Raw genomic sequence first — 25,118 nt, 5'->3', positions numbered from 1 at the left:
GGGTATCTCAGCCTAACTAATGTCTATGTTAATATTTACACACACACACACACAAAAAACCCGACTTATATCTAGTAGTTTATATTTCCATGAAAATAAGATGACATTTGAGAATAAGCCTAACTAAGAATGGAAGTATATTAGACATAAAAGCCAAGGAAGAATAGAATCAAATGGTAGTCTCCACTGTCTCCCTTGGGTTTATATGGTAGACATCAGTAATTAATAAAGCCACTCAGAATCCTTCTTGACACAGTGTTCTTGGCAATGCTTACCAGTTGATTAGAAGGGGCAGGCAACGCAAGAGGGAGGAGATATGGGGATATATGTATATGTATAGCTGATTCACTTTGTTATAAAGCAGAAACTAACACACCATTGTAAAGCAATTATACTCCAATAAAGATGTTTTTTTTTTAAAAAAAAAAAAGAAGGGGCAGGCAAATTGAAACCTATTTGCCACCTTTATTTCCGTCTCTGGTATAGGTTCAGTTAAACCATAGCAAAACTATTTGCTTTCTCACCTCACCTTTATCAGAAGTTTTGGAACTAATTGTGGGGGAAATGAGTGGGAAAGAAGGTAAGATAAAACTATAGTTTGCCACCTGCTGTTAGGTAAGCACTTTGGCCACAAATTCATGTCTTTGGTGTTTTTGTTGGTTTATACATGATATTATTCTCTGTATGCTTCATTCTGGTCAGAATATTGACTTAGGAAAGAAAGTCCCAATTTATTTGCATTTGTAACATACTGCTCCAGCTCTGATGATGAGCATTTAGAGAACTGAGTTCATCAAGAGTAGTCTTTAAAAGCAATGTGTATCCTAAGGCGGTCGTGAACAGCATGCATGGACCACCCTGGTGCTGAGAACAGATTATTATTGCTAGAAAGAAACTAATTCTTAAGGAAAGATGCTCAAACTGATTCCAGCCTCCCCTGCAGTCCTTTCTGGACATTCGGAGTCAATTTGGGGAAAGTTCTGTGAAGCTTAGTTTTTTGTTTTGTTTTGTTTTCTTTTGCGGTAAGCGGGCCTCTCACTGTTGTGGCCTCTCCCGCCGCGGAGCACAGGCTCCGGACGTGCAGGCCCAGCGACCATGGCTCACGGGCCAAGCCGCTCCGTGGCATGTGTAATCTTCCCGGACCAGGGCACGAACCCGTGTCCCCTGCATCGGCAGGCGGACTCTCAACCACTGTGCCACCAGGGAAGCCCAAGCTTAGAGTTTTGACAGTGTTATTCATAATTTTCAATTACCTTCACGAAGATAAGAAAAAGGAAAATGTCATTTCATTCATAAATATTTAATCATATTTAGTATGGCTCTAAATTATGGCTTTAAAAAATTTGGCAATGACTTAAAAGAATGGAAAACACTTGCATGTAGCAGTTCATATATATTTCATCTTTTGCTGTTTAAAAATATGTGGTTCTAGACAATTCTGGCAGAAACAGTTTTTTACCTAATTTTAGCTGCAAACCCTAGGCAGTGTAATGGAAGAAGGTGAAGCCTCTACAGTGACATAGTTAGTTCTTCGTGTCCTAAATTGACATGGTTGATCTACCACCATTAGTGCTTCTCCATTTAGCATTGTCATAGCCACTTGAAAAGTTTTCCGGGTTTATTTTTGTTTTTGTGTTGTTTTATGAGGTATGTGTAAGCATGCACACATGTGCGTGTGAGTACATAGGTGCACACATGTACATTCTTTGGGGATGCAAATAGGGACTATAGTTTCCATTAAAAATGATACTGGTCTTTCCTTCTGTATGGATTTATAAACTACATGTGTATCCCCAGATCAACAACATAGAATAACCACACTCCGGGCCTTCTTTGGAATTAAGTTGGACCAGAAGTTTCTTTTATCTTTTATCGTGTGCTCCCAGAAATGTTTACTAAACCTTTACTGGTTTACATTTTGGAATTATACCCTCTGCCTTTAGTGCAAGATCCAAACTTACGAAACCTCCCAGCCTATTTGCTTTAGTAGTACTCTAGGCATATAACCAATTAGATAACTCTGTGTTCCCTACCTCCACTGTCAATTCACTTATTTTTAAAAATATGTATATTACATTAGTAATACTTATTTCAAAAAATAATAAGAAACAAGACAGCCAAAAGAAAAAAATCAGATACAGTATTAATAATTTCAAAATGTGCCTCTTCTTTTCTCTGTCATATCCTGTATTTCTCCACCTGTGTCTTTTTACCTTTCCAGCTCTCTTTCTGTTTCTTTGTCTTTCTTCATTTTTGTCTGTCTGATTTGTTTCTTGTTCCTCTTTATGTCTCTGGATCTTCAATCCTTTGTCCTAGTCGCTCTGTTTCTGTCCTAGGACATTTTCGAATCAGAAAATAATAATAATAAGTAAAAATTATCCTTCTATAAGTTGGTGCTTAAGGCTTTGAAATCATACTGACATGGTATTGATCCTTGGCTCCGCTCATTGTATCTTTGAAAAATTCTTTCACCTACGTAAGTCTTTTACTTTTGCATCAGTAGAATGTGATTGCTCTAAGGATTAAAGCAGATAAAGTGTTATTTACAGTACTTGGCATTTAGGAAATGTGAACAGTTATTCTTAGGAACATATTTGTTTGTGTTTCTTTATATACTTTCCTAATTATTTTATGATAAATTTGTAGGAAGAGAATTGCTTCATTATATGGCATGCATTTTAAAACACATATTTCCAAATTGCCCACCAGGTGGTTGGGTCTATTAATATTGCACGAGCAATTTTTGAGAATGTTCATATCCTGGCCAATGTTGTGGGCTATTATTCTTTTAAATGTTTCCTAATAGTAAATAATAGTAAATATAGTAAATAAATAGTAAATATTTACTACTTTTATTAATAGTGAGGTCAAACTTTCTTTAAATTCTTTAGTGAATTGTATGCTCATATACTTTGCACAATTTTTCATTGAGGTGTTCAGTTTTTCTCTTATTCATGTATTAGAGCTCTTTATATATTAAGAATACTAGCTCTTTGTTATATGTGATATAAATATTTTCCCAGTTTTTTTGCTTGCTTGTAACTTAATTATGAAGTGTTTTTACTCAGGGATGTTTTAGTTGTTATCTATACAAATCATCAGTCTTTTATCATTTCTACCTTTGTAGATCTAAGCGTAGGGAAATATTTTTCTTTTCCTGAGAAACTCATATTGCTTTCCCCTTTTTGACTCTTCAGTCAAGTCTTCATTAGCATAGGTTATGAAGAGCAGGGTTCCATAGATAGTATAAAACCTTGGTTAAACATTATTATACTGAATACATGTTACAAAATGGACTACCTGCAAACTTGTTTATTAAAAGTTAAACCTAGTACTTGTGCATTTATTTGGCATTCTATGGATGCTGTCTGAAAGTCTGAACATTCTGTTAAGTAACCCAAAGTAACCCAAAACATTATAGAAATTGCTTGTTGGAAATTATGTAGAAATAGTCTGTTGTTTTTTGTTATTAGTTGTGTTTGCTTTTAAGCATCAGGACAGAGCCTTTGAACCTTTAGTCTTAGAGCAAGTGTCATTTGTTGCATAGATAAAGTAAACTCTAGAGAGTCTGCATGGTTAAGCTTAGCATTATTAATGATCTCACTTTTGTGAGCTAGTGGTGGGACACAGCTCATTCTCTTCTCTCTGTCACTTGACCTCACGGTACCATCACAGCCTTCAGAGGCCACACCCTAATGTTATTTCCATCAATTTACTTCCTGTGAGTTCAGTGTCATTATCTGGATTAAGTTAGGCCACTAGAAGATGCATCAAAGTCAACTCCTTTCAAAGAAGAATTTTACTTTCTTGGTGCAGGTTCGTTGAGGTGCGGCTCTCTCAGTATGCAGTGGTGGCATTGTCTCTTCAAGGCCAACGTGGAAGGACTTTGTCATGTCATTTTCTTCTTTCACTTATTTTATTTGGCTTAATGAACAGTATGAAGATCCAAGAGAAATGAATTATTTTTGTTCTTCATTTAAATCATAAATTATTATTTTATAGTGTAATTTGTGTAGTATATCCCCGACCCAATTATTAAATAATTTCACTTTTCAAAATGTAAAGCATTAAATATTTCCACCTCTGTTCAACCTATGTTTTCATTACTAGGTTGCATGTCAGATTTCAGGAGCAAGAAACAGAAGGACTAGATTGGGGTTGGGATGGGTGGGTAGAGGCTCATAGGTTGCAGAAGCGACAATGTGGCTTTTGTTGATTATTAGTGAAATTTCTAAAGATAGATACCTTATAAAATATTTTGTCTTAATTTGGGTTCATTTTAATTTCATGCATGCATATCGCATGTAACATCTATTACATTTTTTCAAACAGTCAAATTGCTCATATTTCAAACCATTTCCTCTATGCTATCACCACCGCCACCCTCTTGCTACATCAAGATTGGAGTACATGTTACTGTGAATGTCATTTTTGCTTCCCAGGAAGCTCAGACCCAGATTTACTGTTCAACTATAGCAGCTTCATAGATCCTTACTTGCATGCATATTTCTGATCCTCTTTTCTTTTTTTTTCACTCCACAAATGTGCTTTCTTGTATCCTTTGTGAAAAGAAGCAGGGTATAAATTGCCAAATTTTAAAAAATGGTTATTATGTCTATTATATACCCCCAAATTAATATCATATTTTCCTCTGCATTTACTTAATTGACCACAGCTTGGCTTATTTTTCCAATAATGAGGAAGGAATTTACCATGAGATATCCATATTTAATCAATACACATTGTGGCCAACTCTTAACCCAGTAACATGAATAGCTGTCAAGCAGGGGTTTCCAAGCAGTAATTTATTCTTCCTGCAAACCTTATTCAATGACATTACACACAAGAGGCACCCGGCTGGGCACCAACCATACAACTGTGTACACAACCACCTCTGTTCTGTGGAAGCCAGACCAAAAAAAACTGCAATACAGCATGGCAAGCGCTATGAGAGAGGTATGTGAAAGTACTGGGGTGTGGGGAGTGGGTGTCAGGAAACAGAGTTAGTAAATGTGCAGCAGTGAGAGGTGGACGTAGTCAGGGACTCGGAACCAGTTCAGTGAGGCTGGTGAAACACCATTTGAGAGGGCAAATCTCTAGAAATGGATTCACCAGGGGCTCAGTGAGGGGCTTTATTCTGAGCGCAACCATTAGAGTCTTTTAAGAAGAGGTATGCGTGTGTGCAATGGGGGGGGGGGGGGGGGGTGAGGTAGTCAGATTTGCATTCAGGGAGAATGCAGGACAGTGGATCACTACATTGATGTATGAGCTCTCTACAGAAGAAGATCAGAGGTCTTTAAGCACTTCCCTGTTTCTAAATCTATGATGCTTTTGTTTGCTCTTTACCACCATCTGATGAAACTAGTGGATCAATCATGGTGGTTTTACAAATTGGACATGAACTTTAGGGCTCTTTGACGCGTTTAGGGGCATGAAAGGCTTGCACCTAGGTCCGTCTCACTCTACACCCATGACCTCCCATGCCCTAACCTCTCTCCCTTGTTTGTGGGTGAGGAAGGTGGTTCAGAGAGGGCAGTGTTTTGCTAGAGCTCATATAGTTAACTGAGAAGAGCTGGGGCTAGAACACCCATCTCCTGATTCACAGGAAAGGTACGATGCCTGTGTCTCCTAATCAGAACAGACAGGATGTGAGGCGCCCAGGAGAGAAGGGAGATTAAAGGCGAGGCGCCAGGGGCGGAACACTGAGGTGCACAGCGAAGGGTTCCCCAGTGAGGCAGCCCCGAGCCAGCAGGTGACAGGGGACCAGTGACTTCTGACTGCTGTTCATTTTAGATTCTGACGCAGATATTTTCATTCATGAACTTTATTATCATAGTCAAGCGACATAGTTTGCCTGTGAAACATCATTCATTCACTTAAAACAAATATATTCAGCTCTTATTAAGTTCCAGGGACTATGTTGAATGCTGAGGATGCAAAGGAGGGAACGTAGTCCCTTCATTCACGGAGCTCTGATGGAAGAAAGAGGCACGTAAACAAGTAAATGACAGCACAACATGGGGAGTGGAGAAACAGGTAGGAAAAATGCTCTCTGGGAGCACAGAGGACAGAGATGGTCATGGAGCCTTCAGGGGGACTCAAGTTTGGGTCTCAGTCTTTAAAGGTGCCTGAGAAATTACCAAGTAGAAGGGAGGAAGATATTCCCAAATAGAAAAACATGGTGCAAATTGCATAAATGATTTATAAATTTAAAAAAAAAGACAAATGGGATTTTTACTGTGTCTTAATATCAAGCATAAGAACAAGTATGTCCCTCTCATCTGTAATTAGGTTTTTAGGTAAATATCATTTTAAAGAGTTTAATCATTTTTATGACTTCTGAGCTCAACAGAGCTGGTATGAGGCCTGTGGCAACTTCTCTGGTTTTGCTGGCAAACAACCTCTTTTCCCAAACGTAAGCCATCCAGGCTTCAATGTGAAATACATCTGGGCATGTATTTACCTTCTTTTTCTGAAGATTAATTTAAAAATTAATTTTTCATTGGTATAGTGCTGATTTGTGAATTAAATATTTTCCACAAAATAAAATTATTTCAAAAATGGCATTGTTTTTACTGTTTCTACTTAGGTATTTATATTTTGAAAATTAAAAAGTCCAATTTTGATGAAACAATGTGAAACTCTCAAACCTTAAATGTCGTTATCTTTTTTGTTTATCTGATTTTGTGTTTCAACCCACTGCAGATGTTATTTCTGTATTTTTAAGGCAAATTACTGTATTTGAGAGAAATGTTGAACTAGGTAACATATAACTTTACAAGTAAAGGTGAAAAAAATCCGTTCTCCCATTTGCTATTTTACTTAACCTGCTCTTGGTCTTAATAGCTACTTGTTTTGGTTACCATTTACCTAGGTCGTTTATTAAGTGAAATTCCTCCCAGGTGGGATGGGCTGACTCTTGGTTGGTCACTTTTGTGATACTGCAGTGATCTGTGTTGTCCTTTGCGCTAGTAAAGCCTTGGTGATGAACCATTAAATAAAATGATCTGCCCCCAGGCCAGGGAGCTGGTCGATTGCCCAACAGTAATCCTGTACAATTAACTGTCAAAGATTTGAGCACTCCAGTATTCTAAGAGAGGGAACTGCAGACACTTGGAAAAGCAGAAATGAAGATTGAACATCTGGCTAAGTTTTGGTTTGGAGATGCGTTTGGATAGTTAAATTCATTATTATAACATTTAGATATTTCAACCTTTATCTTGAGTTCTAATTTGGTTGATTTTATTCAGTTCCAAGATAAAAAGTCAAAGAACTTGTTCAGTCTTTACCAAGGATAGAAATGCTTCCTTTATAATATAGACCTCAAACCTCTTGTGGAATGAAATAGGATCTAAATAAAGTAAAAAGTACTCTCCATGAGAGACAGCTTGAAACTATCATATTAAGGCGGGAAAATGATGTAAGTGATCGATTCTTTAGTTCTTAAGATACGTTGTCCGAAGGTTATGTTGTTAAGCCATTTTTAATTACAGAAACCATAAATATTCATTTAGTACCTTGAAAATATTCTTTTGGCAATTCAAGCAATCACCTAGTCCACTAATAAGCATGTAAAGATCATATGTTTTTAGGCTGTGTTCTACAATACATATTGAGATCATTACATAAGGAAGAACTGCCTTCTCATTTTGACTTATTTTTATTGTTTCTCCTAAGAGCTTTTTTCTTTTTTAAAAAATTTCTAAAGATGCACCTAACGTTCAGTACAATAGGTAGATATACATACTCAGAGATCAATATCTCAGCACCTTACCCGGTGAAACAGTATGTCAGGGCTTCAAACTTTTGAGTGGATACAAATTCATTTATCCATTCTTTCATTAACATTCCTTTATCGTTGAGCACCTACCATGTGCTGACAACAGTTTCGGAACTAAGGCTACAGGGTTAGACAGATGCTGACTTGCCTTTGTGGGGCTTACAGCTTGAAAGTGGAGATAAACACTTTAAAATCACATATCTGATAAATTAAGGTATGTGCTGTGAAAGAGACATGTAAACAGAGGACTTTAATCCCTTAGTCCTGGGAGCTAAGGAAAGCTTTTCTGAACCAGGACGATCACGGACAGTTCAAATTCAGCCTGGCTTTCAGTAAGAAGCCTGGGTTGACTTCCTAGGTTTAAGCAGGGGTAGTATTGTCCTAGGGGTGTTCTGAAAATCTGTGGTGATGTTGGTGATCACAGTGATAGATTTCTAAAGGCATTTCATCGTTGTGGGTCAGGTCCACTGGACCACTGCAATGTGTGAGAGCTTCTGCTTTATTTCTGAGAGCTGAGAGTCAGCTTTTCAAAGCGTCTTTTACCTCGCCTGTTAGAACTGGGGTTGCCACTGTACTTTTTACCATTTTGAGAAACTGCATCACTAATAAGAAGCCTCCTCATGAAATGTGAGTTGGGTGTGCAAGACACTTTTAACCAGGTGACTTTGTGCTTGTGAATCCACAGTGACGCTGTTGCTACCTATGGCTGCAAGCATATACCTCTTTCATTATACATGTGGCCATGCCTCAGCCTCTCCAAAGTGAAATATGTACTGTTTTATTTTACATTCCTTTTGTTCTCTCTGTCTTTATACATGTAGGTCATTATATTGAGTTGTTTAATTTCTGTGTGTAGATAGATAACATTATATGTCATTTTATTTCAGTATAGTAAAGGGGACATTATAAAAAGAGAATCTTGAATCTGAAGAGATGAAAACTACTCTTTTCAACAATACATGCGTTTTAAAATATAAGCAAAAGTGCTTTAGTATTCGGACTGAAAAAATCATTTGATTCTTGAACTTTGGAATGTTTCACAGATAAAGCCTGTTGAGTTTTAAATGAGACTCAGAAGCAAATGTCTCCTTTTTGACTGTTTTCTGGCCTGAGTTTTAGAGCCATCTCTGACTCCACACACAGAATGATGCTGAGGGAAACATGTTACAATAGATCACTTGGTAATATTTGCAGTGGGTTGTCTTGTTTGGGCTATTTAGTACTAATATGACTGGGTAGAATACTCTAAAATTGAAAGGTCATTTGAAGAAAAATTACTTACAAATAAAATCAAGATTTTTAGAATGCTTTCTTGGAGTGGGCCTACCCCTCTGGAGGACAGCCAGTAGTTCAATGAAAACACATTGAGATGCTTTACAAGAGTACTTTGTTTTAATAGATACCATCGTGAATGAGTAAGACACCATCCCACTAGTGCTACAAAGAAAGTATGACTAGTTTCTGGTCCAGAACACCCAATTACATTCTGAGTATTTACAGAGATAGCCTCCTGGAGATTATAGGAAGTATGAAGTCAGGAGAAAAGAAGCAGATTTACCTAGAGGACAGTAATTATATCTGCATTAGACATAGGAACTTCTAGTTGACAAAACAAATATTGAAGAATACAATTGAGGATACTAGGAATATTAGGAATATATGTAATAGTAAAAGTCAGAAAATCAGATTTATAAAAATAAATTAATGTCTTCCTTGACTTTCCTATTGACTTTTTTGTGAACATCAAATGGGATAATATGTAAACAATATTTTGTAAGTTCTAAGCATTAGGTTGTTTTTGTTCACAGTCTTTCAAATATACATAATACTAGAATGTGTTAACAGGAGTTTATCAGGAGCAAGCCAGCAAATCTGAAACATGATGAAACCAGATGTATTCATTTTTCTCAGGGATGCTATAATCACAAATTTTGATTCATCAATTCTTACACTATTTATTTGTGGAGGTTCAAATAAATATAGACAGAATCAATTTACATTTGCCACCCCTGGTGTCATCTTTTTGTTATCTTTTCCAAGAAGTCTAGAGTCTTCCTCCAAGATGATGCCACTTTGTAGTCAGCTTTTATACTATGTCTAAAAACACATTTTCATTAGAGTATTGATTCTCTCAAATAGAGGCAGTTTTTTTTTTTTTTTTTTTTTTTTTTTTTTTGTGGTACGCGGGCCTCTCACTGTTGTGGCCTCTCCTGTTGCAGAGCACAGGCTCCGGAGGCGCAGGCTCATTGTCCATGGCTCACGGGCCCAGCCGCTCCATGGTATGTGGTATCTTCCTGGACTGGAACACAAGCCCTTGTCCCCTGCGTCGGCAAGCGGACTCCCAACCACTGCGCCACCAGGGAAGCCCTGAAATAGAGGCAGTTTTAAGCCTTCTACTTCTTCAACAGAATTAAAGCAATTACCACTTCCAAATAAGGTCTATGTAATAATGAACATGAGGGAAGAGATGTTTGAAGGGCAAAGGGATATTATTCTTTGTTTATTTTAATATATTTTTAATTGCAGTATAGTTTATTTACAATGTTGTGTTTAGTTTCAGGTATACAGCAAAGTGATTCAGTTATATATATATATATATATATATATATATATATACTTTTTTAGATTATTTTTCCCTCATAGATTATTACAGAACATTCAGTATAGTTCCCAGTGCTATATAGTAGGTCCCTGTTGGTTATTTATTTTATATATAGTAGTGTGTATATGTTAATCCCAACTTCCTCAAAGGGATATTATTCTTTCTCTGGAAATAATATCACACAAGATCTGTCCTTGAAACTTTCCTGCTTAAGAGGTGCTGGATCAAAGGGTTTCTTACGACTCTTCTTTCTATCTCTCATCTTTATTAAACCTTATTTTTCTCATGGTTTTTGTTCCCTGCACCTAGATGTTGAGGATGGGCAGCCATTCTCATTATTTCCTCTTTCTTCTGTGCCTTCTTATCTTATCAGGACCTAGGTTTTCCTACCTTTAATGTGGAGGTCCTTCTGCCGCTCCGCTCTGTCTAGTCCCACCCCCCATGAATAGGCAATTTCCAACCTATGGTTCAGAGTTTCTGGTGCCTGAGACCCTTCAGCAGTGAGAACCTTGGATGGGAGATGTGGGTGTCTGCAGAACCATTAACATTTGATGAATAAAATCAAGAACGTGATTTATTGGTACATACAATAATGGTTGTAAATAAACGTGTTTCCAGGAGAAACTCATAAATATCATAGTTGATTGTTATTGAGGAAATGAAGTAAAAAGAGAAAAATCAAAATTTACTTTGGTTCTATCTAAGAAATACAGACTATAAGCACTTATACAAACTGCTTAAAAGGTATGTCCAAGTACAAATGATAAGAGTAACAATCATGCATGTTATAAACTTTCTGGTTTAAAAGTGTTAATAAGGATGATTTATTTTAAAGATCCATCTTAGCATATGGGTCACATTAATTTTTACATGTTTTATTGTAGCACCTAAACTTTATATTCGTATGTTTGTAATCATCATCATTTATTTCTTTAATTATACGGTTGATCTCAACAACATTAACAAAATGAAGGGAGTATTGGGGCATTGAGAGTGCAGTAGGGGTTTTCTCGTTGTATTGGTCAGATCTTATATAGAGAGTTTAGGATTACATATTTTTTTAAAAAGCTATATAGAGAAATGTAAAAGGGACAAAGCTCATTAAAACACTTTACACAATTTCTCAAAGGAAATTGTCAATATCACTGATACTAATCTGGAAAGGGGATGACTAAGGAGTACTTAGTAACTTCAGTCCAAGAAATGGAGAAATTTTTTTGTTTATTTGTTTATGCTAGCCAGTTCTCTAGTTCTATAGACCAACTGGGTTTACTGTGAAATTAAGTAGAGATTATTTTCACCTTGAGATCTTCTCAGCTGTAAGTGGATAATTAAGCATTAGAACAAGCTTACCAAGGAAAGCCATGAAATCTCTATCCTTGTGGATTTTTGAAATCTTGGATGATTTAAGCAAAGACTTGAGCTGGTCAAAGGCTTGACTATAGAAGAGATGCCATTTTGCTGTTCCTTTTACTGCCCATTCATATTCATATGTAGAGATGGAGATTGTTCCAAAAAGACGGAATCTCTAAATGTCCAGCTCTGTCCATTCCCACTCCAGCTGGTCCTTTTGGAGGCAATGTCAGTTTGCCTCTATTTCTGACCATTAGTTTCAGGTTGCCATTCTTTTTTTAACCTAATATCCATATTATTAAATTTTTTGACTATGTTATTGGAAGCAAAAGTCATTTCTTCCCTGCTGTGGGTTAAGCAGTACCTCACTATTGTTCCAGCTTTCTGGAATTCTTCACAATAGGTTCCAGACCTAGGTTAATTAACAACTCTGTTAACACCTCCTGGAGCTCAAGTGGTTCAAATACAACCTGCTGAGACATTATTTCTTAAAAGGTGAAGGCTAATGACCCAACTTTTAGTCTCCATCTCAGAGGCCAGTTTTCAATCTCATAAAAATTTTAAGTCAAGGAAGCTCAACATAGAAAGTCACGAGCTGTCATAAAATACCATTCCGGATACAGTAGGTTGGAATTGCCTGGGCACTTGGTAACCTAAAATACAAGTTAACAGTAATTCCACCTCATTTAGTTGTGTTTAAGGTACTTGATAGTTATGCTTAATAGACCATAAAAATTATACCTTAAGACACTACTTAAATACAATAATAAATCCTTGTACAAAGTTGTCCCAGAAACTGCAATTTAAAAAATCATTATAAATGTTAACTAAACCACACATTTGTCTGTATGAAGACTTCTTGAGTATATAAAATTGTAGATGTGCCAAAATTCTTAAAAAGAATCAATTTCAGAGCATAGTTTGGTGTATGCCCCTTTTTTGGTAATTTGGGTAATAAATATTTAAAGGTAGTTTTACTCAAATATTAATATTTTATAAGTATATGTTGATATATCTTGAATGAAATGAACTTTTCTTCTCTAATAAACAACCATAATCCCAGCAGATATCACCTCTAAGTGACATGGGACCAAAACTGGATGACAGTGTGTTATGTAGCATGATATCAGTGTTCCTATATCATTACTGAATATCCATGAGGATAAAAGGAATTAAAATGCCAGAATATAGACTGCCACAAAAAGGGCAATAGAACAGATTATTCCCTATCTGCTGCATTGCCAGGCACAGTACTATTAGGTACCGCATACCTGTTATTTTATTTAATCTTCAAAATCAGCCCATGCAGCAGTTATTATAGCTCTTAATAAAAAGAAGAGAAAAATGAGGCTTAGTGGTTAAATAATTTACTTAAGATCATACTTCTATTAATTAAAGAAGCAGCATCCAAATTTCAATCTATCCCACTTCAAAAATCCATGCTTTCATCTATATCATAACACATCTATGGCATGACCACAGTTAAAGAGCTAAGAGAAATCAGGGAAAGCTTTCTAATGTGTCTTATATCCCTCAGTGATAGAAGAAATGGCTAGAACATAAAAAGTGTTAAAAGTATTAGACACAAATAGGGTGGAACTTTGAAAAGTGATTAATTACGTGATAATAGTACTGCCCTATTTTCTAGAAATCTTGTGGAGCAAGTGTTAAAAAGGACAGGTTGAAAATTGGTCATGTAGGCCAGTTGATGTCAAAAGTTTTACTCAAGTAATTGGGATTTTTATTAAGAAGCATCTTAATGTCTTAATTCTGGTTCTAGCAAATATTTTTGTGTTTCTTTTCTCCCAATTTTAATGTGATTTGGGGGTGGGAGGTTGCTGAGACCTTAATCAAATCAACATTTTGTGTGGCCGTCTTATGACTTAACAAATTATTCAAAAGTTACTGCAACTTGGATATTTAAAGTGATGTATAGCATAACATATAAGCACATGTAACTTAAGTATATGAATAACCTTTCTTTGAGGAAATATCCAATTTTAGTTATTGCTTGAAAAGTAAAAACACTATTATTTCTGTGGCCAGGGGCTGTGGAAAATATTGAATCCTGTATTATTGATTATCAAAAATGAATATCTCATGGGATTTGTAGGCCTTACAAGGATCTATGGATTTAAGATCAGAATAGCAAATTTTCTAGTTATTTTCCCCTTTTCTCTTTTTGGTTCAGAATGGAGGTTAGCCGGTAAAATAATGCTCAGCAGAATATTTTGAGAGCAATTTATCTGAATATTGATTTATTGAAACATTTTATAATAATTCTTTAAAAGTTCTTTTAGAATGTACAAAAAGGTGTTTTTACTGCTTTTCAATTACTAGTGAAAGGAATAATTTATTATCTCAAGAAAATGGAACTTTTCCTTTCTCAAGAATGAGTCTGCAGCGTTCTGTTGGTCCAGCATAGCTTGGGACCCATGCTAGCTTTTCTATTAATATAGTTTTCTTTCCCTTTCTAATATTCAGTTACTCCCAGTCAAAACCCAGCAGAAAGACAGACTCTTCAGAGAATCAGAGTTCCCTTGTTTCATTCTCTGTCTCTGTCTCTCTCATGAAGTGGTGTCTCTGTGTGTATGTGTGTGTGTGTGTCTGTCTGTCTGTCTATCTGTCTCAACATGATGCAATAAATATGACACAGGCATAGGAATCAGCATGTCCTAAGCTTGCATCTCAGTTTTATTACCAGATAGGTGACAGAGGTGTCTTCATTTCACAGGAGCTCAGTTTCCTTATCAGTAAAATGGAGATTAAACGAGGTAACGTAAAAGCATCTTATTACATCCCCTTATATTTAGTCAGTGTACTTTAGTTCCAATTCCTTCCATTTTCTTAACTCTTACATTAACATTATGTTGATATTTCTGGGTTGGGACAAATTCTTTAGGTAAACCTTTGTGTTTTCTTCAGTTTTGCCCTAATGACTAGGAAACATGACTTGGGTTCTCCTGGCCGGCTGGCCTTCTTCATCCCCAGATCTCACGTGCTCTTGTTCTCCCAGCACGTCTTTGAATGCTGCTCAGTAAAATCAGCATTCGTGGGTACATAAGCCTTCTTAGAGACCTACTGCAAATAGAATGGGGAGAGAAAGAGAGACAGCATCTATCAGATACCTGCACACAGCGGTCTGTGTGTTATTGTCTGACAATCTTATTAAAAATACGTGAGACAGGGCTTCCCTGGTGGTGCAGTGGTTAAGAATCTGCCTGCCAATGCAGGGGACATGGGTTCGAGCCCTGGTCCTGGACGATCCCACATGCCATGGAGCAGCTAAGCCCACGTGCCGCAACTACTGAAGCCCACGCACCTAGAGCCCATGCTCCGCAACAAGAGAAGCCACCGCAGTGAGAAGCCCGCGCACCGCAACGAAGAGTAGACCCCGCTTGCCGCAACTAGAGAAAGCCCGCACACAGCAACAAAGACCCAACTCAGCCAAAAATAAATAAATAAGTATATGTGAGACAGATAGCATTAGCTATACTTTACAAAAGAAATTGAGCTTTCAAGGGATTAACTTCTAAAAGACAAATAGCTGTTAAGAGGTAGAGCAAAAATTGAACTTTGCGCTTTCTGTAAAACTTTGTTCTTCCAAAATACAATATTGCTGTTAAAAGAGAACTGCTTTTCTAAATGGAAGCACGTGGTTCGTTATTGAATCCATTTTGTAGAGAAGGATTGGACAGCCTATAGTGAACACATAGTTGGAGTAAATAAGGCATGTGTGTAAGTAAGTGCAATGAAAGAGAACATATGTTAAACACCATGAGGGATTCAGATAAAATAATGTTTGGTTTAAAGGGAGACAAGGATATTTCTGGTTGTAGTGCTTGAGAAAGTCTTTTTTGTTGAGGTGACATTTGTTTTTGTTTATTTAATTTTTACCTAAATATAGTTGATTTACAATGTTGTGTTAGTTTCAGGTATACAGTAAAGTGAATCAGTTATACGTATATATATATATATATATATATATATATATAAATGTATATATATTTTTTTACATTCTCTTCCAATAACCTATAAAGGTTATTACAAGATATTGAGTATAGTTCTCTGTGCTATACAAGTAGGTCCTTGTTGGTTATCTATTTTATATGTAGTAGCGTGTATATTTTAATCCCAAACTCCTAATTTATCATTCTCCCCTCTACTTTGGTAACCATAAGTTTGTTTTCTATGTCTGTGAGTCTATTTCTGGTTTTTAAATAAGTTCATCTATATCCTCTTTTTAGATTCTGCATATAAGGCATATCATATGATATTTTTCTTTGTCTGACTTACTTCACTTAGTATGATAATCTCTAGGTCCATCCACGTTGCTGTAGATGGCATCATTTCTTATTTTTTAATGGCTGAGTAATATCCCATTGTGTATATATATATATATATATATATATATATATATATATATATACACCACATCTTCTTTATCCATTCATCTGTCGATGGACACTTAGGTTGCTTCCATGTCTTGCTATTGTAAATAGTGCTGCTATGAACATTGGGGTACATGTATCTTTTCAAATTACGGTTATCTCTGGATATATGCCCAGGAGTGAGATTGCTGGATCATATGGTAGCTCTATTTTTAGTTTTTTAAGGAACCTCCATACTGTACTCCATAGTGGCTGTATCGTTGAGGTGACATTTGGATTTGGCTTTAAATAATGGGTGGAATTTGGATATGTAAGCACAGGAAAGTGGAAAGGATAGAAAGTGGGGAGACTATGAACAAAGGCAAATAGATAAGGGAGTAAGTTGGAGGTATTTAATAAAAAAAGGTGAGCAGTTCGTTTTTTCTTGCATGTAAGGGCAAGGAATGGAATAATCAAGGAAGAAATGTGAAATTTAGAATGATATGTTAAGGATTTGGGAATTCAGTAAACACTAGGGTAGGGTGCCATTGATGGATTTTGATTACAGGATTGGCATACTATGATATAAGAATACTATTAATGGTAATGAAGAGTAATAATGCAGGCCATGATGCTAAGTGCTCACCTTGTGAGTATAGTCAAGCTATTTAGGGGATGATGACAGTAGTTCCCATGAAGTAACTAGCTTTGGTAGGGACAATGGGAGCAGAAAGTTAAGGATGAAGACTGTATTAGAACAGATAAACACTTAACAACTTACTAGATGCCGAAGGCAGGGGAAAGGAAGGTTTCTGAGGTGACACCCACATTTCTGTTTTGTATTATAATCAGAAATGTAGAGGACACAAAGGAGGAGCAGAAACAGGTTTATAAGGAAGAATAATGAACTCACGTGTGGATTGTAGCATTTGAAGAAAAGGTGGAGATAGATTTTGGGTTGTCAGAGGCGTGATGTGAGCTTAGGAAGAAAGGTCACTGTTAGGTATCTTGATTTGTGAGTGATCTGCATCAAGGAGATAAATTAATCTATGAGAGAAAATGAAATAATATAGGAGAGATTTGCTGTTGAAAGACAGAGAGAGCACAGTAAAAAAAATCTATGTTGTATTAAGACAAAGAAGAAGAGATAGCAAAAAAGACAAAACAGAAACAACCAGAAAGATAGGAGCTTAGAGAGCTTTCCACTGAAGTCAAAAAAAGAGATATCAAGAAAGAAAAGGTGGCCGGCAATGTCAAGTATTGCAAGGAAACCCAGGGTGATGGCTAATGAGAATGATCTCTCTAAAAATCCTTACTTTTGAACATGGAGAATGAACCTGCTTTTATATTTGTGACATCATCTCGTATGCCTTGTGTACTTTTCTCTATATGAGAGGCTTTCCATTGAATCACCTTGACTTGACTCTACTTTTGGAGTCAAAGGGTCTCTTGATGTCATTCTCTTTGCAAATTATCATATACATCAGTGCATGGAGCCAAAAATCTTAAAAATTATTATTTAAATATCAGCAAATAAACCAGAAAAGTTTAATATTTTACATTGATCACATTTTCTCCTATCATCTTTTAGGTATTCTATGACTGTTTTTTTTTTTTTTTTTTTTTTAACTACTTCTTAACAGTATACACGTTTTTGGAATCAAAACCGTGATCAGGGCTTCCCTGGTGGCGCAGTGGTTGAGAGTCCGCCTGCCGATGCAGGGGACACGGGTTCGTGCCCCGGTCCGGGAAGATCCCATATGCTGCAGAGTGTCTGGGCCCGTGAGCCATGGCCACTGACCCTGCGCGTCCGGAGCCTGTGCTCCGCAACGGGAGAGGCCACAACAGTGAGAGGCCCGCATACCGCAAAAACAAAAACAAAAACAAAACTGTGATCAGAAACCTGTGGGTGGGGATTTCAGCCTCCTGCTGCCATCTCAGCACTGTGAGCTGAAGCTTACTTCCTCAAAATTGAGGCTGGATAGGCAAAATAAAGACCATGGCTTTTATTTTACTTATTTATTTATTTTTAATCACACTTCTGCCAGGCAAAATGGAAATTTCTAGCTTTTTCACAAGTCTTGTTAAAGCTTTCTTGGACCTGAGTTGACACAGGTTCTATTAAAAATATCACTGTTATAAAACAAATACATTTTGCTGTAAATAATCATCTCTATCTAGACATCCCATAGGTGTCTCAAATGTAGGATGTCTAAAATACAGCACATCCCTTTTTCCATCCTGGTCATGATATTGCATCTCCCATCTCTGTCCATGGCAGAATCCTCCATTCACTTGCCGTAGCTAGAAAGAAAGCAGGGAGCTATATTTAATCTTCTTTCTACTGCTTCTCACTATATTCATCCGGTCAAGAAGTACTATCAGATATTTTGTCCTGATTAACTCTTCAGTCTGTCGGGTACTCCTCTCTTGCCTGCCACTAGTTCTGCCTCCCTATTACTCTTTCTGACCATATTATTTAGCATATTGCTATGTGCTGGGCATTATTCAGGTACTGGAGATCAAACAATGAATTTGAAAGAGTCATTCCATGCCATCGTGAAGCTTTAGTCTGGTGGAGAAAACAGACGCCTATCAACCAATGATATTAATATTTAATTGTCAATGGGATAAATGCTTCAAAGAAAAAATACAGAGTACAACAGGTGAAGAAATAGGGCAGGTTTCTTAAGAAAAAGAAAAGACTCTTAAGCTGAAAAACCGTGACTTAGAGGATGAATGGGAATAAGACAAAGTAGAGAAGGAAAGCATTCAAGGCTGAAGGAATTCTGGAAGCTCTACCCTTGGAATGAACCTTACTTGGAAGATCTGAAATCAGGATAGTTGGAGTAAAGTGAGCAAGTGCAGAAGATGAATGAACCCAAGCTACAGTTGGGTTGAAGCCAAATCATGCAGGGCCCTTAGGTATGAGGACCATGTACTTAATCTTCAAAGCTGAAATATTTTTTAAATGAAGGGGCAATTGGTGTTAAACTGGAAGTGATCTGGAAAGGCCTGGCCATACGGTCACCTTAGAGTCATGTTAATGATTTTAGGTTTTATCCTAAGAGAAAAGGAAAACTATTGAAGGGTATTAACTTGGGGCGTGAATTTATCAGATTAGCTTCTCAAATAGCGTTTTCTTCCACCACCCCTACCTTCTCTGCCTCCTTTTTCCTGTTTCATTTTCTTTCACAGCCCCTATCAAAACCTGAATTTATGTATTTATTTTTTTAATTTCTTTTTTGCTTCTTGACTTTAGGCTCTGTGAGGGCAGGGACTTTGTTATATTCACTGCTGCAATTCTAGTAGCTAGAATAGTGCACGGCATACAACAAATGTTTTATAAATTGTTGAATGCATGAATCAGAATCAGATTGCTTTTTCAAGGCACTTGTGGTTATTGTCTGAATTGAATAGAAAGAATAAGAGTTGATGGCCTGAGAGGTGGTAACAGGTAGGAAAGTTGACAGATGGAGAAATAAGAGGTATATTTAAGAAGGAGTGATAATTTAGAGGTAGGTGGTAAGGAAGAAGAAGCATCAAAGGTGACTTCCAGATTTCTGGAATGAACCTCTGAATTAATTTGAGGTGCCACTAATGGAAACGCTTGGGGAGGGAATATGGTGTCATGGTAAAGACTGCAGGGGTTCAGACTACTGTCTCTGTCATCGACACTATGACTTTGGGCAAACTGCTTAATTTCTGCATGCCTCGATTTCGGCATCTCTACAATGGAGGATAAGATTAGTACCTACTCTGTAGGCCACATTGTGGGGATTGAATCAAAGAATGTTCAGAAGGCATTTAGAATAGTGCCTAGTGTATAAAAAAGGACTCAGTAGAAGTTAGTGTGGGAAAGAGTAGGGGACAAGTAAAAAGGGAGAATCAGTTCAGTGTTGTAGTTTTTGAGTTTTGGTTGCCCTGAGACATCCAAGGGGATATACCAAGATGGCGTTTGTAGGAAATGAATTTCGATCCCAGAGGAGAGACCTGGGTCGGAGATAGAAATTGGGAGTCACCTGAATATGATACTAAACTCTGGAAGACACAAACACATAATGGGTTAGGGAGACTGAGAAGTATCAAGAGAATTAGGGCAAAAGCCAGGAGCCAAGAGGAGGAACAGTGATGAGCTGTGCCAATACTTGTTGTTGGCCTTTGTTTTAAGGGCCATACAGCCAGACTGCTCGTCCAGTCTGCTGTGGCCGCAGTGGTCTTTATGAAACATGAAGACTAAACCCAACTCATTCCCACTTCACATCTTTCAGTGACTCCCCAAGTCACTCAGTTCTGAGTCCAGTCTCAGCCTGCCATGCAAGGTACTTCACATTCTGTCCAAATGTGCCTCTCAGGACACTTCCTAGTGCATCAGATATGCCACACTTTCTGTTACCTGTAGGCATGATACACGCTGTTCTATTCGTTTGGGCTGCCCTTCCACCTGCTGTCCACAAGGCTAACTGTGGGTGGACCTGCCAGAGGGACCTTTCATCTACTCCTGTGGAATCTCCTGTTTCTCCCCAGGGAGTGACCTTACCGCACCAGGTTTTTTGGGTTCATTTTGTTTCTCTGAGGCCACGAGTTCACTGAGGGGATACTGGGCCTCCTTTGGATCTCCAGTACCTCGTGCAACGCTTGCCGTGGTGCGCACACTGAATGTTTGTGGAATTAAAAATGGTTGAAAAGTGTATCTCACTAACTTTCCAAACCCACATAACCATTTCGCATTTACTCAGACAATCCAGAAAAAGTTTAATATAGGAAAGATCCATATTTAGAAATACTCTATCCATACTATAGTCAGATATATTCAGATAAACTAGAGGTGGGCTAAATTGGTTCATAGAGTTATTAGATGATGTTAAATGTCACAGAATTATTATCTAAATCTGTAAATAATATACTTTTTCTATAATCATATTTAGTAAGTTGGTTGAGTTCTGAGTTTAATGATTTATATGTCATACATATTTTTGTTTACATTGACTCAATTCTTAAGTGCTTACTTAATTCTAGCACTTTTACAAGTGGTTTGGAGGTGAAAAAAACAGTCTTCTACCTCTTGGTCTCCTCTGGGTTGATACAAAAGATATGTAAACAAAGGATGGGAGAATGGAGCCTTCATATTCTGTAACTGTTTAACCCTGGAAGATGAGTTTCATTTTAATATTTGGCATTGAAATAATCTATGTAGGACCATTACTACACTACTTTTTAGAAAACTTGGATTTTTTTAAATGAACTAAGTAGCTAATTTGATTATCTAATTTATTTCATCTATACTTTAAATTTATATCTTTTGCTATGGATTAGAAATGACATTTAGAACTTTTATTGAGGACTAGAGGAAAATTATACCCCTCTTTTTCAGGCACATCATTTCAGGCTTAATAAGTAAAAGAGTATACTGGCAAAAAAAAAAAAAAAAAATTACAGTTTTATCTGGGAGACATGACAGCATCAGCTATTCAGTCAAATCAGGAATTTTCCTATTCCTTCCAAAGCGACCCATTTTTGGACCCGAATGAATGAAAGCACTGGTTGTTTTGGCTTTCCCCACCCTAGAGTCTAGTCCAAATTCTGGGCTCAGAAGTTTCTCATCTGAGAATCATCAGATAATAATGAGTCATTATCATTATAGTGATGAGTGCTATTATGGCATTCAGGGCCCTGGGTCTGAAATGGCACATATTTGGTGGTAACGCGTTTGTTATTGTTAATCATGGCAGGTGACGATGAGATTACTGGAAAAAAATATTTTGAAGTGGTATCATATGTTCATCAGGAAGAAATGGGTGATTCTGGTAATTGAATTTGCCCAGGTTTGTACATCTTTTTCCATCCATTTCATTCAGATTTAAAAATAGATGTTATTAAGTTCAAAGACTAATTCTAGCCGTATTGGCTGACAGAAATACATCTGTCTTGATTCACATTTACTCTATTTTATGTTTCCTGATTTTTGAGAGAATGAGTTATTCAGCTTCATTCTCACTTCTGAATATTAAATAAACCGTTTTGCTTGTGCTATTTTTTTCTGTGAAATGGAAGAATAAGAAATTATGTATGATATTTCTAAGGGACACATGCAAATTATATACTGTAAGGGAGATAACTTCAAATTATTTCAAAATAGTATACTTTCCCATAAATATCATAATTTAAATTCATGATTTTTAAAAAAGAAATATGATTTTCCTGACTTTTACATACATCATTAGATATATATGACACATATTCAGGTCTGTGTAATATTTTAGAACTTTGAAAATTCTTTACAAGACAGTCAATTCTAAAGGATTTGTACTGGTCTAGATACTTGGTCCAAATAGCTAAAAAATTATTTTAGAGGTGTATGAAGCATACTAACAAGCTATCTAAAACTTTTGCTCTTTTACATCTACAAAATATTATCAGTGATAGTGGCAGCCGATTTTATCTAGAAACAATAAAAATATTGGCCTGATTGAAAAGATAGCAGGCAAAATTGGATATTTCCAGCTAGAGTTCTGTGTTATAGGGTAAAGTAAATAATTTTAAAATTGATTAGCATTGCCTAAAAGGCAGAGTCACAGGCTGTGAGAATATGAATAGGTGGCTTGAATAGATAATGATGTGAAAAATGTGAGGATGTTTATATTTAAATGCAAAAATCCATGCAAGAATCCAGTGGCTAGATGAATTTGTTATTAATACTGTTCCCTAAACCACTAATGAGAAATGCTTTTTTTTTTTTTTTTTAAAGATTTAAGATTGTGTAAATGCTTTGTACCTAACACTGATGGAAGTAATTGGTAAACTGCTTAATCAAGTCCCACTTGGAAGTGAATGGGAACTGCAGGGTGGAAAATGTAGGCTGGGTAAGGAACCCAACAAGTCAGCAGAGCTCTCTTTACAGAAAGAAACAAAGATAGCAGTAATTAATGACCCTGACTCTGTGCCAAAAAAGCTTTCTTCTGACAACTCCAACTTAATTAAAACTTAAGACATTTCAATGGCCTCAGAAAGCCCCTGATGGGGTGAACTCTTGCAGAGGCGTGAGAAAATTTTGTAAATTAAAGGAAAAGATGTGTGTTACCACTAGTGCCATGACTCTAATCCCTGACAGTCAAAGAATCTATTTAGCCCAAGCCTTTTCTTTTAACTGGCTCACACCTGCAGGCTTCCTGGCACTTCCTCTGTACCAGAGAAGGCCGTTTTTGTGTTTTACGGAAGATCAGATAATAGGAGTCTTGCTGTTCCTTTTGTTTTTGTGCATTGTTCATTAGCCTGTGAGTGTTGCAGGCACCCTTGATATGCTTGGCTTGATCCGGAGTAGAGCATTGCCTGAAAGCTTTAGGTGGTGCAACACGGGGTAAAGATGGGTTGGCGGAAAAAGTAAGGTTTTTTTTTTTCTGGGTTTTTTTTCTGTTTTTCTTTTTTTTTTTAAATGTGAAAGTGGCTCAAATTAAAACTCACAGTTGATGGGGCAGCCTGAATGGCTGTGGCCTGCTGTTCTTAACAGCAGAGTGACAAGAAACGAGGTTCTGTGCGAGACAGCGCAGATTGGAGACACAGGGAAATGCGTTGTTAAATAGCCCTTGCTCCTTTTCTTGGTGCCATTTTTAATTCACTCGAATCAACAAGCATACAGATTCCTAGGAGGTATGGAAAACAGGTGTACTGTGCTGGAAAGAAAATCGCCGGGTGATTTACTTATTAATAAATATATCGAAGACTGAAATCTTAGAAATGGCATTGGTGGAATACCAATTGGGGTGAATGGGTCCTCAATTTACATGAGAAAAAAAGGAGTTTAATTTCTCCTCCCTCCCCTCTGGAAAGTGTTTTGGTGGGTTATAATAGCAAATACCACCCTCCCTACCCCACCGTGCCGACTGGGGCACACACACTCCTGTTTCCTGTGGCCTCAGGCAGATCTGGTGGCTGGGACTTGAGAAGGTCAGTTCCTGGATTGTTGCTTCCCTCTTGGACCCGACTTGAGGCTGGTGTCTTGTGAAGGACACAGACATGTTCCTGTTTAGATCCAGGCTTGGGTATCTTTGTAAGTGTCCATCCTAAGGAAAGAAAAGCTTGTCTCCAGGTACTCAAGAATCTCATCTTTTGACTCTTCAAGGTTTTGTTTTCGGAGGTAAATTATGCAACATTTGTTTTTGCAGGTGATGGGCCATCACTTACATGAGCTGTGCTGAGCTGCTTTTTCTGGGAATGGGGATGATCAGAAACTGAACCTTTTACAAAAATTTGGGGAATGACGCTTTAGAACAGAACATCACTTCACTCGATTTAAAAAACAAAATACGAAAACTTCTGTCCATGAGCGTTAACCAAATATAATATATGGGTCCTGTCTTTTAGTGTTTGGAAAGGCTCACTAGCTAGTTATTCTTTTCGTACTAACCATTTTCAGATGCGAAAAGCGAGGGAGGTGGGGGAGGGAAAGTAGGAATCAACATGTTTGATCCTGTGTATGAAGTTGTTGTTTGTTTGTCTGAATTTCAGAATGCTAACCCTTATCCAACCAATCTAAGACCAAATAAATACCACCTGTGCCCATTTATGTATTTTAAAAGAAGCACATAAAAATATTTTAATGAATTACTAAAACTCATAGTTTATATTGAATCACAGTTATTAATATTTCTCCTCTTCCTTGCTTTTCTTATTTTGGGAGTTTGCTTGTTTGTATGGAATTGAACCACCCCAATTAAAATGGGAGAAAAGTTTTTTTTAAAAATAAACTACTGTAACAGAATATGTTTGGGAGTTGTAAAAGTTTTTCCATTGAAAAAATCAGAATTTAAGAGGATCCTGTTACACGCTGTGGGCAGAAATCAGAGTCAGCAGAGCTTGTGAAAACAGATTTTTTTTTTAGCAAAAATTTGTTGCGGGTCACTGTGAATGGTAAAAAAGAAAAAGCTTCACATCACAGTGTCTGTTTTGAATTAGATTAAACTTCAAATTAAGTTACTTAACTTTTTAGTGTATCTAACATATAATTAAGAGAAAC

The 25,118-nt window shown here is 36.9% G+C and overlaps 1 protein-coding gene across 2 annotated transcripts in view; it reads left to right on the top strand.

The window, feature by feature from the left end:
• ZFHX4 (zinc finger homeobox 4) overlaps positions 1-25,118 on the top strand; it is a 181,278-nt gene that overhangs the window by 68,541 nt on the left and 87,619 nt on the right. The gene's annotated exons all lie outside the window — the stretch shown is intronic.

Source organism: Aethalodelphis obliquidens, unplaced genomic scaffold (assembly GCF_003676395.1).
Source record: "Aethalodelphis obliquidens isolate GAN/ISIS:26980383/991018 unplaced genomic scaffold, ASM367639v1 scaffold33, whole genome shotgun sequence".
NCBI lineage: Eukaryota > Metazoa > Chordata > Mammalia > Artiodactyla > Delphinidae > Aethalodelphis > Aethalodelphis obliquidens.
The sequence above is the reverse complement of the archived record's forward strand: the minus strand, read 5'-3'. Positions and strand labels throughout refer to the sequence as shown.